We start from the raw sequence: 13,836 nt of genomic DNA, 5'->3' as shown, positions 1-13,836 counted from the left end.
CGCCAAAGGAGAGTAACAAGGAAAGAAATGTTTACTGCTCTATTGAGAGCAGGGGTAGGTTTTGAAATGATAGATGGAATTCCAACCAATGAATTATACAGAATGTATAGAGGACTTGATAACACAAGAAATAGGGAAATAAGAACTGCTCCTGCAAGCCCACAAGCCACTCAGACTGAAGGTGACCTTGTGTGATTAACAGATGAAAACTTGTACATTTGGGGAAAGGCTGGGAGGACAATCCTAGTCTCTATCTAGGATGGGATCCTCTTAGTTTAGTTTTCCCATTGTGTTTCCTTGTACATCTGGGGAAAGGCTGAGAGGACAATCTTAGTCTCTATCTAGGGTGGGATCCTCTTGGCTTCCTCATTATGTTCCTTTTGAAAAGAAACATTTCCCACCTGAGTTTGGCTTCTGATATTGGATGATTTTATCTGAAGGATAATAGCCCATACTTGCCTACTCTTTTTGTTCTTTGTTTTGGTTAATTTTGTTGCTAGTTCTGTCTCCTTTAGGCTTAAGTACCCTGCACTTTCCAGTGACTGCCTAAGCATGTAGTGTTCTTGGAATTCCTGCCAGCTCGCTGAAAGAACTGACCTCTGGAATGGGACTTTTTGGGGGCAGGGCCATCTCTACATCCAATTTCAGCATGAAGAAGCTATGGAAAATGAGACCTTCACCCCTTACCCCAAGATTTTGAGCCCCAATCATTCAAGGGGGGGTGGGAATAATGATAGTGTTCTATGTTTACTTATTTTGTGTTATCTTTGCTATGTTGTTTTATTATTATGATATTATTGATCCTATGTAATGGATACAAGGATTTAGGGGTGGACATTTGAATTATTAATAATTATTTTGGGGATGATTGATTGAAGAGATTATCTTGCTGGGACCTAGGGGTGGATCACATTTGAATCATAAACCAATATTTAGGAATGTCACTAAATGATATGTTTTGCTTTATAATGAATGATATGTTTTAGTTTCCTTTGTAATTGGATCACAATGTATGTTCTAGGATACATGGCTGATTAGATTATGTATCCTATTGTATCAGGAGGGCAGAGTTTATAATCTCAAAGAGGATCATAAACATGTCTGAAAGGTTCGGAACCGCCGGATATAAGAAACTCTCAAAGTAGAAGGCAGAAGAATCAAAACATTTATTTAGGCTCCACAGTAACCAACCCATGAACCAGAAGCCCCATTTTGATATGTTGATCAAAATCTTCCAGGCCCAATAAGTACGCCTTGCAAGAGTAACCAGGAGGCTACAGAGAAGCATGATTGCGTAAAGCAAAATCATGCTTCCCCCTCGATGGTAATAAGATTACCCACTGGCCTGAAGTCTTTGTTCAGCTTCCTCCCGTAGATCAGCTCTGCTACTAGCAGCTCCTGCCTCAGCTGTGTCTGTGTCTGTAACTGAAGCTGCAACTGTAACTGACGATGTAACTGTCGCTGTAACTGACGATGTAACTGTCGCTGGCTCCAACCGGAAAAGGAAAGAGAACTCTTCAAGCTGTCCTCTCCCCTCTTATAGGGTTTTTGACATCATCAAGCTCCGCCCGAATGACCAGGGCCGATTGGTTCCTGAGTTGGCCCCTCCCCCTAGCATAGACATTAACACCTCCCCTCAGCCAGCCCCATGACTCATCACACAGGAAGTTGTCTGCTTCCCGGCATGCTCCCCGGGCCTCCTGCCCCGGAAGAGCAAGCCACAGTGTCCAGAGGCTCAATGAGGTAAGCTGAGTCATTCAAAGAAAACAAAGGCCATTCTGGTTACACCTATAACAAGGGGTGGAGTGTATTGGCAACCAAAAATGGGCTCCTTAGCACTTAGTCAACAAGTGCCCTTGACTAGTTTGGCTTTTTCCCCTGAACTGAATGCTGTTTGTATGTTGGACTGGAGTAAGCTTGTGGCCCCTTCACCTTGCTTCCCTTGCTTAAGCTGATGGAAAGAACCTGTGCTTTCCCGGTCAACCCCTTCACCTTGCTTAAGCAGATTGAAAGAACCTGTGCTTTCCCCGGTGTACCTTACACCCCCGCAGAAGCTGGATGGTTAAAAGCAGCTCCCGTTGGAGCCAGAGGCTGCCATAGCCACAGCCACAGCTGAAGCAGGAGCTGCCAGTAGCAGAGCTGACCTACGGGAGGAAGCTGAACAAAGACTTCAGGCCAGTGGGTAATCTTTTTACCATAGAGGGGGAAGCATGATTTTGCTTTACGCAATCATGCTTCTCTGTAGCCTCCTGGTTACTCTTTCAAGGCGTACTTATTGGGCCTGGAAGCTTTTGATCAATATATCAAAATGGGGTTGCTGGTTCATGGGTTGGTTACTGTGGAGCCTAAATATATGTTTTGATTCTTCTACCTTCTACTTTGAGAGTTTCTTATATCCGGCGGTTCCGAACCTTTCAGACATGTTTATGATTCTCTTTGAGATTATAAACTCTGCCCTCCTATTACAACACTGTATCTCTGTTATTGCAGTCTAAGATGCTAATAACTTTTTTTTGGCTTCCATGTCTTTCTGTTGACTCACCATGAGTTTGCAGTCCACTACAGCACTCAAGTTGGTTTTTTTTCTTCACATGAAGTGTTGTCTAGCCACACCTCCTCAATTCTATTCTTGGGCAGCTTATTTTTTTTAACCTAAGTTTAGGACTTTTTATATATCCCTATTAAATTTCATCTTATTAAATTTGGCCCATCCTTCTAGCCTGTCAAGGTCATCGCAGACATAGATTCGGTCATTTACCATGTTAGTTCTTCCTCCTAGTTTCATGCCATCTACAAATTCAGCATGCAAGCCATTTATAGCATCATAGATAAGAGGATCATAAAATTAGAACCGAGAGTGACCTCAGAGGTCAGGTCATCAAGTTCAGCTTCCTTATTTAGGCCCAGAGAGGCTGAGTGACTTACCCAGAGTCACACAGCTCACAAATGTGTGAAGGGAGATTCAAACTTCAGTTTTCCTGACTAAAAATTCAACCCTCAACCTTCTACACTATGCTGCTTCTCACATGTATTCATCCAAGTCAATGGAAAAATGTGGAACCGAAGGATGCCAAAGATGAGCCCTGTAGCATTCTAATGGAGACTTACTTCCACTTTGACAGCAATCCATTAGTCAGCCATTACTGACCAGTTCTGAATCCACCTAACTCTTCTATCATCTAATTTTTATTCATTCATTGAAGAAACATATAAGTGCCTACTATGTGGAAAGAACCCTGTGTTATGAGTTGAAAAGGGTACAAAAGTTAAATTAAAGTCCCTACTTTCATGAAGCTTCTAGTTTAGTCAGTGACATAGCTATAAATATTGAATATTACACAATGAGTCCATTAGAGACTTGTGAAACAAAGTGTTATGTGAGATCTAAGGAAGATAATCATTCTAAACAGAAGGATCAGGGAAGGCATCAAGAAGGAGGTAGCATTAGAATGGGCTTTAGTTTGTGAGCATGAATTCAATGGACATAGAGATGGAAGATATTTATTAAGCACCTACTATGTGCCAGGCACTGTACTACCTCCTGGGGATACAAAGAAAGGCATAGGACAGTTCCTGCTCTCAAACAGTTCAGTTTAATGGGGAGGCAGAAAGGGGAGAAACAATACACAAACAATTATATTATAAACTAATTATATTCAAGACAAATTGAAGATAATATCAAGGGGAAGGCACTAAGATTAAAGAGGACCGGAAAAAGGCTTTTTGTAGAAGGTGGGACTTTAGCTAAAATGTGAAGGAAGCCAGGGAAGCCAGGAGGCAGAGATGAGGAGGAAGAGACTTCTAGGTATGGTATATAATATATACTGAATATTATGTATATATTTTAATATAAAATACTTAAGAGTCAGGAGATAATATTGCATGGGAAGGACAGCGAGAAGAGCAGTGTCACTGGATTGCAGAGTATGTAGAGGAAAGTAAGGTGTAAGAAGCCAGGGGACAGGGTGATCAACAGTACAGAGGTAGAAAAGTGTCAGGCTAACTTGGAAAGAGTGAGCAATCCTGTATGGTTGGAGGGTAGACCGCATGGATGGCAGTAATATTTTTTTTTTTTAAAAAAGGCTGAAAAGGCAAGGGCATATGAATTTTGCCCAGTAGGCATGAAGATTTCTAGGCAAGGGAGGGACATAAGCATAAGACAGTTTACCAGTTGGAGAAACAAGAAAACTATCACAGCAGCCATTATAACAGTCCAGGGATGAATCAATGAAGACCTCAATTAGAAAGAAGGCAGTAGCGATAGAAAGGAGGGGTCAGATTTTAGAGAGGATGCTGAGGTGAAATTGACAGGGCTGATTGGGCACAAGTGACGAGAGTGGAGAGAGACAAAAATAATACCTTCTTCCACATCTCATCAATTCTTTTTGTTTTGTTTTTAATTTATTTTTTGTCTATTCTTTCACTCCAATTGATAAACTGGTTGGGTTTTTTTTTTTTGCAAGGCTATCTGCATTAAGTGACTTGCTCAATGTCACAAAGCTAGTGATAAACTGTTTTATGCCCATGTCCCTCCATTGCTCAAATACTCTGCCAAAATCCGTACAAAGTATGTGTAAAGCATGCAGTGGCATCCTTTAGTCTGTTCACCTGCTGACAAAGGAAATTAAGCTGGCATGATTTCTTCATGATGAACCCATGCTGGCTCACAGACATCACCATAGTGATGCGCCTGGGGTATAACTTCATAAAAATAGAACCTGATAGAGATCTAAATTTTTCCTTGTTTATACCATAAACTGAGATGTTCTGCAAGGCCATATGGAATAACCATCTAGAAGTCAGAAGATCTAGGTCCCAGTTAGTCCTGACCTCATACTTATTAACTGTATTGCCTTATATGTAGAGTAGGTATAACACCTTTTTGCTTCACCTTACAAAAAAAGAATTTTGGGAGGATCTGATGAGATAATATATACAACATGAATTGTAAAGTGTTATACAAATGTTCACTGTTGCTTCCAACCCTGTTTATTATCTGTTGCTGGAGTCCTGATGCTCTTTATTGCCTGACTTTTGAATATGGTTTTAATTTTGGAAACAGTGTTTTTCATCACTGAGGGAAAGTAAGGTAGCAGGCCAAGAGCAGAAAACTGTGAGTCATGTGGACATAAATCAGGACACTTAGGTACAAAGCTCAGTTCCAATACTTATTTATTAGTTGTGTGACCTTGGACTAGTTGCTTCAATACAAAAGACATCTCTTAAGCACATACTATGTTATAGTCAAAGCATTGTCCTAGGGGACCTGGGATATAGACAAAACTGGAATATTTCCTGCCCTCAAGGAGCTTATATTTTATTGAGGGTTTACAATATGAAAACAAATAGAGCACAAAGAAAATTGTAGAGGGAGAGAGCAGTAACAACATGGGAAGGATGGGGTAGGGATCAGAGAAAGAGGTAGCAGCTGAGCTGAGCCTTGAGAAGAGAGTGGAAGTGAGGAGCAAAGGCATCCCAGGCGTAGCAGACAGCTTGGGTTAATGCAGAGATGTAATGGGTATCTTGGAAATAGTTAATCATTTAATCTATCTAGGTTGCAGAATCTGTAAAAGAACGTAGTAGTAATTTTTCAATAAGATAGAAGCCAGATTGTTGTGGGCATTAAACACCAGTTTTTATTTTATGCTATAAGCCATTGGTCTCCAAAGTGAGGACTGGGACCTCCTTGAGAGGTTCTTTGATTTCACTCCAAAAGATGTATGATCAGCCAGCCAGTCAGAGGGCGGGAAGATGCATAGCATCTCATCCTCCTCTACGATACCCAATCCTGTTGCTTGTCTCCAACACAATCACAATTACTCTCCACCCATTAAATCCCTACGAACCCCATTATGCCCCACCCCCAAGCTCTTTCTGAGATAGGCTTTGACCCCTTAGGACAGTTATAACCTAACCTCGATCTTGGCATTCACTACGGCAGCTGTTAAAGTAGCACTGGCAGCTAGGTGGCACAGTGGGTAGAGCACTGGGTCTAGAGCCAGGAAGACCCGAGTTCAAATTTCATCTTAGACACTTAATAGCTATGGGACGACCCTGGGCAAGTCCCTTAATCTCTGTTTGCCTCAGTTTCCTCAACTATAAAATGGGAATGATAATAGCCCCTTCCTCCCAGGGTTGTTGTGAGGATCAAATGAGATAACATTTGTGAAGTGCTTAGCATAGTGCCTGGCACATAGTAGGTGCTATATAAATGATGTTGCTGTAGATCATGTCAGTTTGTGTCCACCTCTCCGTGACCCCATTGGGGTTTTCTTGGTAAAAGATACAGGAGTGGTTTGCCATTTCCTTCTCCAGTTCATTTTACAGATGAGGAAACTGAGGCAAAAATATAAATACTAGACTATTATTATGATCAGGAGACTCCTCCTGTCCCTTCCCACTTGTAATGTTATGTGTAATGTTCTCACTGGACATATTGGAGTATATATACTGGAATATAAATAAATATATATGTATTTAGAGAGATAGACACACATTTACATATATACATTATGTACACATGCATATATTTGTGCACATACTATATGTATATACACATAAATATATATGAATATGTCTATATATACATATGTATATATATTGCATCATATATACATATACATTTCTTACTGACAGGGAATAACAGGTTTTAAAAAAGTGTGGAGACCATTGTTATAGGCAATGGGAAGTCATTGAAATATTCTTATTTTCTTAAACTAGAAAATGATGATAACATTGTCGCTACATCTGAGTAAAATATAGGAATAGGGACTGGACTGATGTATTCACTGATATAGGAAACTCCTCAATGAAGAAACTCCCCTGTACCAATTTAGCCTGCTGCCTTCTCTATAACCTATCGATCTTCTCAGAGAACTGCCCACAGTACTAAGAAGTTGAGTATCCAGGTTCCCACAGAAAGTATTCATGACATGAGCAGGCATATTTCAGAGAAACCTGGAAAGACTTACATGAACTGATGATGAGTGAAGTGAGCAGAACCAGGAGAACATGGTACATAGTAACAGCCACATTGTGCAATGACCAACTTTAATAGTCTCAGCTCTTTGCAACACAATGATCTAAGACAATTCCAAAAGACTCCTGATGGAAAATGCTATCCACATCCAGAGAAAGAACTATAGAGTCTGAATGCAGATCAAAACATACTCTTTTCTCTCTTTTTGTTTTTTCTTTCTCATGATTTTTCCCTTTTGTTCTGATTCTTTTTTCACAATCTGACTAATGTGGAAATATATTTAATATGATTGCGGGGGAGCAAGGGAGGGGAAAAATTTGGAACTTAAAATCTTATAAAAGTGAATGTTGAAAACTATCTTTACATGTAATTGGAAAAAATAAAATACTATTAAGTGGATAAAAAGAAAAGAAAGTATATGTGAGTGGTGAGACTTGAACCCAGTTCTCCTTGGCTCGAAGACCATCTTTCCATCTACTATGACACATTGCCTCTGGAAACCACGAATACGAATTATTTCCATTTTATCATACTTCAAAATGACATCCAGAAACTAGTAGACAAGATAGTTCTTTGTTTTGATTATGTTATAAAAAAAATGGAATAAGCCTTCATCAGATTGCAATTCCATCTTGACTCTTCTAGCTTCCAGCCCTAACTTTCACATAACATTTATAGAACCACAAAGAAAGTTGGAGCTAAGAATTCATCCAATATAACCCATTCATGTTACAGATGAGGAAACTAAAGTCCCCAGGGAGAGGCTGACCAGGGCTAGGGAGAGGAAGTGAATGGATTTGCGGCAGGCAGTTGCTGGCATTCTCTTAGCATCAGAATCTAAGGAGGTGACAATGACAAAAGAGGACTGGGGGTGGGGGGAGTGGCTGCTGGGAAGTGTAGGCAGGCCTGTGGAAAGCCTGAGAACTGAACGGAATGTCTGTGGCTGAGTGACGTTTGGAACTCTATCAACTCACCAGTGCGAGGAATGGCCTGCCTGGAAGAGTCCCGCCAGGCTGGTCTTCTGGTAATGTGAGTAAACAGGGAGACCTGATATAGCCCAGATGCTCCCTTAAATGCCCTGATAGGGTTTTGTCTAATTATGTGCTCCAAACAACTTTTTTTTTGTTTTGTTTGCTTTAGTTTTCAGTATTCTGTATCTATACCTATTTCTATATATTATATCTCTATATCTGTATATATTGAGATATTTTTTTTCCTTTCTATAATCCATTCCTAGCTGTACGAGTGGCGAAATGCACAAACAATTCTGGGTCTGACTCACTGACCCACCCTAGGAAACCAGTGGAAGATGAGGGGCGGGCAATCTGTGGAAGGGGGGGCCCACCTATTTCTAGTTTGTCCCTGGAACCTAGGTCAGGGTGCTGCTCCCCGTGTGAATAAGGCACGTGGCCTAGAGACAGTGTTTTCACAGATTCTTCTCCATTGGCCTTACTGGCCATTTCATTATCACTTTGCAGTTTCTCAGATCTCTTCTGATAGTCTCCAAAGGGAGCTAGACAATCATGTTCTCCCCCTCTTCCCCCAATATTGCTTGAAATTAAACAACAACTACAGAACCACAACAACTTCCCAACCTGAAAAGCACATGCTGTTAGTTTGGTCATTCTGTCCAGCCAACTTCCATCCCCACCCTCTGGAGCTCTTCCTACAATTTAAGCTTGGCGTTAATATCGGAGCTGATTACAGTGGAGAACAATGGCCCCAAAACCTTTCGATACAGACCTTGAGTGTTTAGTTGTCTAGAAGCCAGGCACAGTCAATCCACAACACCAGATTTGTTCCAACAAGTGAGACGGCCCTGGATCCCAAACCAAGGAGGAGGCCAAGCCAATAGAAATTCATCCAGAGGAGGAGATGCGGAGAGAGAGAAATGGCAAAGCTGGTGCCGGCTGTTGGTAATTCAACTTCTGTGCAGGCTGAGTCTCATGGAATCTGCTCCTCCCCACCACCCCTGCTCCAGGCCACTCCCACAGTCTCAAGCACTCCAAGGCCCACAGTGGCTTCTATATTTTTATTCAGGAAGGGGGAAGGTCAGCTCAGACTCCTGGTCTGGAATCTGGACTTCTGCCCAGATCTCCAGGCGTCAGCAGTGCCCCCGGAGTTTCCTGTTGAAGAGGGAAAGCTCTCCTACTCCAGGAAGCCCTATATTCTGCCAATTTGGGATATAGGGTCCCTTAAAAGTCAAGAATACAAAAGCCAACACTTTCTGCTCCTCAGTCACCCCCTCTTATCTGGAGCCAACAAAAGGACATTGTGACTGGGGGTAGGGTGGGGGTACCAGAATCAGAAAGAATGGATGGCAATTCTGACTGCTTAATTTGATTCAACTGCCTAGGAAGTGCCGGGCACTGTTCTACATGCTCAGGGCACCAAGAAACACATACCAAAAAAACCAAAAAGCACAACCCAATGATAGATAGATAGATAGATAGATAGAACACATAAAAACAACCCCTGACCTCAAAAAGCTTCCATTCTACTGTTCGGTATACGACCAGAAGCCTGATGCTTCATCTTCTGCTAGTTGTAACCAAGCATGAACCAACCTCACCTCAAGAGGGCTTCCTAGGCTGAATGATGGGGAGGAGAAGGAGAAGCTAGGAGGAAGGGTAAGAGATTTCCCTCCACATCTCCAAGCACATGACCCTACAAGGAGAGCATTACCTTCCTAGGAATGGCTTTTTTCCTAGATGGCTGAGACCATCTACTTTGTAGCTTACTACTTCCTCATCCAAATAGCTATTTCCATCACTAAAGAGTACTACTGTAGGATTTAGAGCTGGAAGGACCTTTACAAATCATTTAGTCCAACCTTTTTATTTTAAAGATGACAAAAATGAAGCTCAGGGAGAGAGCGTGATTTGCCCAAGGTGCAGTGGGTAGACAATAGTAGAGTTGGGATTCAAATTTAGACCCTTGGACTCCAAACTTTGCATCATATAGACCTAGATCCCCATGCTTGGATATACTTTGTGAAACAGGATGGTGGGGGCATCTAGGTGGCGAAGTGGATAAAGCATTGGCCCTGGAGTCAGGAGGACCTGAGTTCAAATCTGGCCCCAGGTACTTACTAGCTGTGTGACCCTGGGCAAGTCACTTAACCCCAATTGCATCCTCAAAAAAGGAAGGAAGGAAGAGATGGTGCATAAAGACAGGCTAACTAACCTTAAGGGGCTTATAATTTAAGAGATTTCATTGTTGCTTATCCATGAGGTATAGTGAATTGAGTGCTAGACCTGGAGTTGGGAAGACCTGGGTTTAACCTCTGCCTCTGCTTCTTACTAGCTCTGTGACTCTTGGCAAGTTCGTTCACCATGCCGAACCTCAGTTTCTCCATCTGTAAAATGGAACTGGATTAGATGGCCTCTAGGGTCTCTTGCAGCTCTAATTTGATTATCACAACATATCTCCAACATTCTTTGGGCCTATTTAGTGCTTGAGGGTTTGAAAGGTCTATTTTTCTTGTCCTTCCCTCTATAGCAGGGGTTCTTAACCTTTTTTTGTGTCATGGACATCTTTGGCAGTCCAAGGAAGCCTTTGTACCTCTTTTCAGAATATTTGTCATCCTAATACACAGGATCACAAAGGAAAAATATTGTAATCCTAATGCATAGGGTAACAAAAGAAACCAGTTGTATTGAAATATAGTTATCAAAATATTTTAAAATAATTTCATGAACCCCAGGTTAAGGACCTCTGTTCCAAAAGAAGGTCAATTTCAGTTCTCCTGGTGCTTCCTTTTATTTGATAAAAGGGCACAGCCGAAGCCTCTTCCTTAGATTTTGTTGGCAGCATCCCTTCTTGGCCTCTATTCCTCACTCCAATGGGGCTTGAGATGGGAATCCCTATTCTTGCCTTTCCTACATCCACACCAGATGAGCGTATGAAGCAAGGAGAAAAAAGGCAGGAGACAAGGTGGAAGGGAGGTTACATGAGTCTATGCAGGGCAATCCAGAGTCATTTTCACTTCGGAAGTGAAACAGAAGGATCCCTCCCCCAAAAAAAACAAACCCAAACCCCATTCCCTTTCTTTCTTTTACCAGTTGTGGGAGTGGGGAAATGCACAAAAAGTTCTGGGTCTGACTCACTGATCCGCCCTCAAAAACCAGTGGAAAATGTGGAGGGGGGAAGCTCTGAAAGGGGGATCCACCTATTTCTAGTATGTTCTTGGTCCCTTGTGAATGAGTAAGGCATGTGGCAAAAAAAAATCAATCCTTTCCCAAAACAGGAAAAATCGATGAAATGGTTTACAGGGACAGTGAGGAGACAGCTGCCTTATTGGGTCCACACCACACTTTGCCTTCCTTCTACCCTATGCTTCAAGGGGAGGTTATAAAGGCAAAACAGAACAAAACAAACAAGCAAACAAAAAAGACTATCCTGGTCCATGCATCTAGTCCAGTATGCCTCTGCCTATCCCCTGGTTTTCAACTGAAAGCCAATGAGCCCCAAAACTTTTGAGGGTCCTCTCTCTTCTCAGTCACCATCACCTGTCATCCTTCAGATCTGGCTCCTCTGAGCCAGCTTCACAGCTTTCCCCAGCACTAACCTCCCTCCTTTCTCCTTTACAACCCCAGACAACACAAACGAGGGCTTTGTTAGGACATCTGGCAGGGGCCCTGGCTCAGGCTGCCTCACTACAAGCCTAGCCACAGCAAAGGAAGGAGACAACAGCTCCAGGGACAGACAAGAGGATAACAACCCTATGTTTGGCTAAACCTCTCGACTTCTAATTACCTCCTGTCTGGGCCCACCCAGAACCCTCCAAAACCAACATCCCCGCAATGTTCACAGGATTTCAGTTTATCTAACAGAGAAGACAGAGAAAAACAAAAAAGCCGATGGGATGATTTCTTTTTTCAATGTAAACATTGAATGTGATTTAGTTTTTCTAGTGGTCTAAATTCCAAGAATGAATTTCTAATACCTCGATGATAAACTTGAGGCAGGAATTTGCAGACAGCTACAGGGAACCTGTGCTATACTTCATTATTCAAAGCAGCAACTGGCCCACTATCCCTCCGAGCTGTTTTGAGTAACGGAAGAGAAGCACACCTGAGCATTCACAAACCCTTACTTTGCCATCCTTGTGACCAACAGTAGCATAAAGGATGCTGGTGTCTGCTGAGCCAACTTCCCTTTCTCTGAAATCATCTGTAGGAATTAAATCGATGATTGTACTCTCATTAGCACTATGCTTCTAATTAATAGAACTAAGCTGTCCCAAGTGTACTCAGCCAAGTTCCAGACCCAACTGAAACCCATTATCTCTCCCAAATCACCACCCACCAACTTTTACCAAACCAATTTGGACGTGCTGCCTGAGTAGTATCTGTTTCCAGGCTTGGTCAGAACCAGAAAGTCACCACCCCCAATACTTCCCTCCCACACCCACAAGTTTTTTGGCCTTGTTCCATGCTTTAATTGATTTGATTAAACAAACATTTAGTATCTACTAAATGCCTGCTACATATGGGGCAACTAAGTGGTGGCACAGTGAAAAGAGCACTGGGCCTGGAGTCAGGAAGATGTGAGTCCAAATTCGACCTTGCTAGCTGCATGACCCTGGGCAAGTCACTTCACCCTGTTTGCCTCAGTTGCTCATCTGTAAAATGGGTCTGGAGAAGAAACTGGCAAATCACTCCAGTATCCTTGCCAAGAAAACCCCAAATGGGGTCACATAGAGTCAGACATGACTGAAACCACCCAGCAACAATATGCCTGCAATGGGCAGGGGGCGGTGGGGTGAGGTACAAAGACATGAATGCTAAACCTTAAGAAGTTTATATTCTACTAAAGGGTAAGTAGGAAGGACACATAATACAGACAGACAGGTAAAAGAGAGTCAGCCTCAGAGTCAAAAAACATCTGAGTTAAAGGTCCACCTGGACACACTAGTCTCTACGACCTTGGGCCAGTCACTTAACTTCTGAGTACCCCAGGCACTTCTCTAAAGCTAACAGCTACAAAGCAGTAACTGATCTGCATTAGGCGGGGTAGCCTCAGGGATGTGCTGATAAATGTTTAACAACCAACTCTCTGCATTATGAATACTTTCTGAAGTCTCAATAATCAATTTGCAATTTGGAACAGCTGGCCGGTTAGAGGTGGCTCGTGACACCCCTGGGTCTTGTTCTGGGGAGTTCTCTCTTCCCACGGAATAACAGGACCTTCACCCCCTCACCACTCGTGTCCCGGTACAAAACAATACCATCAAGAAAGAGAGAGCCTGAATAAACAGGGGGCTCAGGAAAGGTCTCTTAGAGGAGGTGGCACCTGAATTAACTTACTTTCCTCCCAAACTTCCCTCCCTGTATTTTGAGGAAAGCCAGGGATTCCAAAAGGTCCGAGGAAAGAGAATACATTACAGAATGGGAAGGGGGAGGGGGTAGTGGAAACCTATATTCATAAAGGCATAAAGACTCAAGCCCATTGCCAGAGTGCTAAAGCAGGAGTCAGGAGAGATCTGAGTTCAAATCTGGCCTCAGATTCTTACTAGCTTTGTGACCTTGGACAAGTCACTTAACCTCTGTCTGCCTCAGTTTTTTCATCTGTAAAATGAGGATAGTAAAAGCACCTACTTCCTAGGGTTGTTTTGAGGATCAAGTGAGATAATATATGTAGGTTGTTGTTCAGTCATATTCAACTCTTCATGACCCTATTTGGGGTTTTCTTGGCAAAAACACTGCAGTTCTTCGCCATTTCCTTTTCCGACTCATTTTACAGATGAGGAAACTGAGGCAAATAGGGTTAAGGGACTTGCCCAGGGTCACACAGTTAGTAAGTGTCTGAGGCTGGATTTGAACTCCAGGTCTGGCACTCTATTCACTGCCCTA

General features: G+C 42.4%; 1 protein-coding gene across 2 annotated transcripts in view; it reads right to left on the bottom strand.

The window, feature by feature from the left end:
- The window catches only part of EMP2 (epithelial membrane protein 2), a 64,097-nt gene that overhangs the window by 27,563 nt on the left and 22,698 nt on the right, over positions 1-13,836 (bottom strand). The window contains exon 1 of one of the 2 annotated variants that reach the window (XM_036738479.1): positions 8,723-8,911. The exons of the other annotated variant lie outside the window; for it this stretch is intronic. The gene's annotated coding sequence lies outside the window, so the exon portion shown is untranslated. Of the gene's footprint in view, positions 1-8,722; positions 8,912-13,836 lie in introns of those variants that run through there. 2 annotated transcript variants of the gene reach the window in all.

This window comes from Trichosurus vulpecula, chromosome 9 (genome assembly GCF_011100635.1).
Source record: "Trichosurus vulpecula isolate mTriVul1 chromosome 9, mTriVul1.pri, whole genome shotgun sequence".
Classification (NCBI taxonomy): Eukaryota; Metazoa; Chordata; class Mammalia; order Diprotodontia; family Phalangeridae; genus Trichosurus; species Trichosurus vulpecula.
This window is presented reverse-complemented; position numbering and strand designations above follow the sequence as displayed.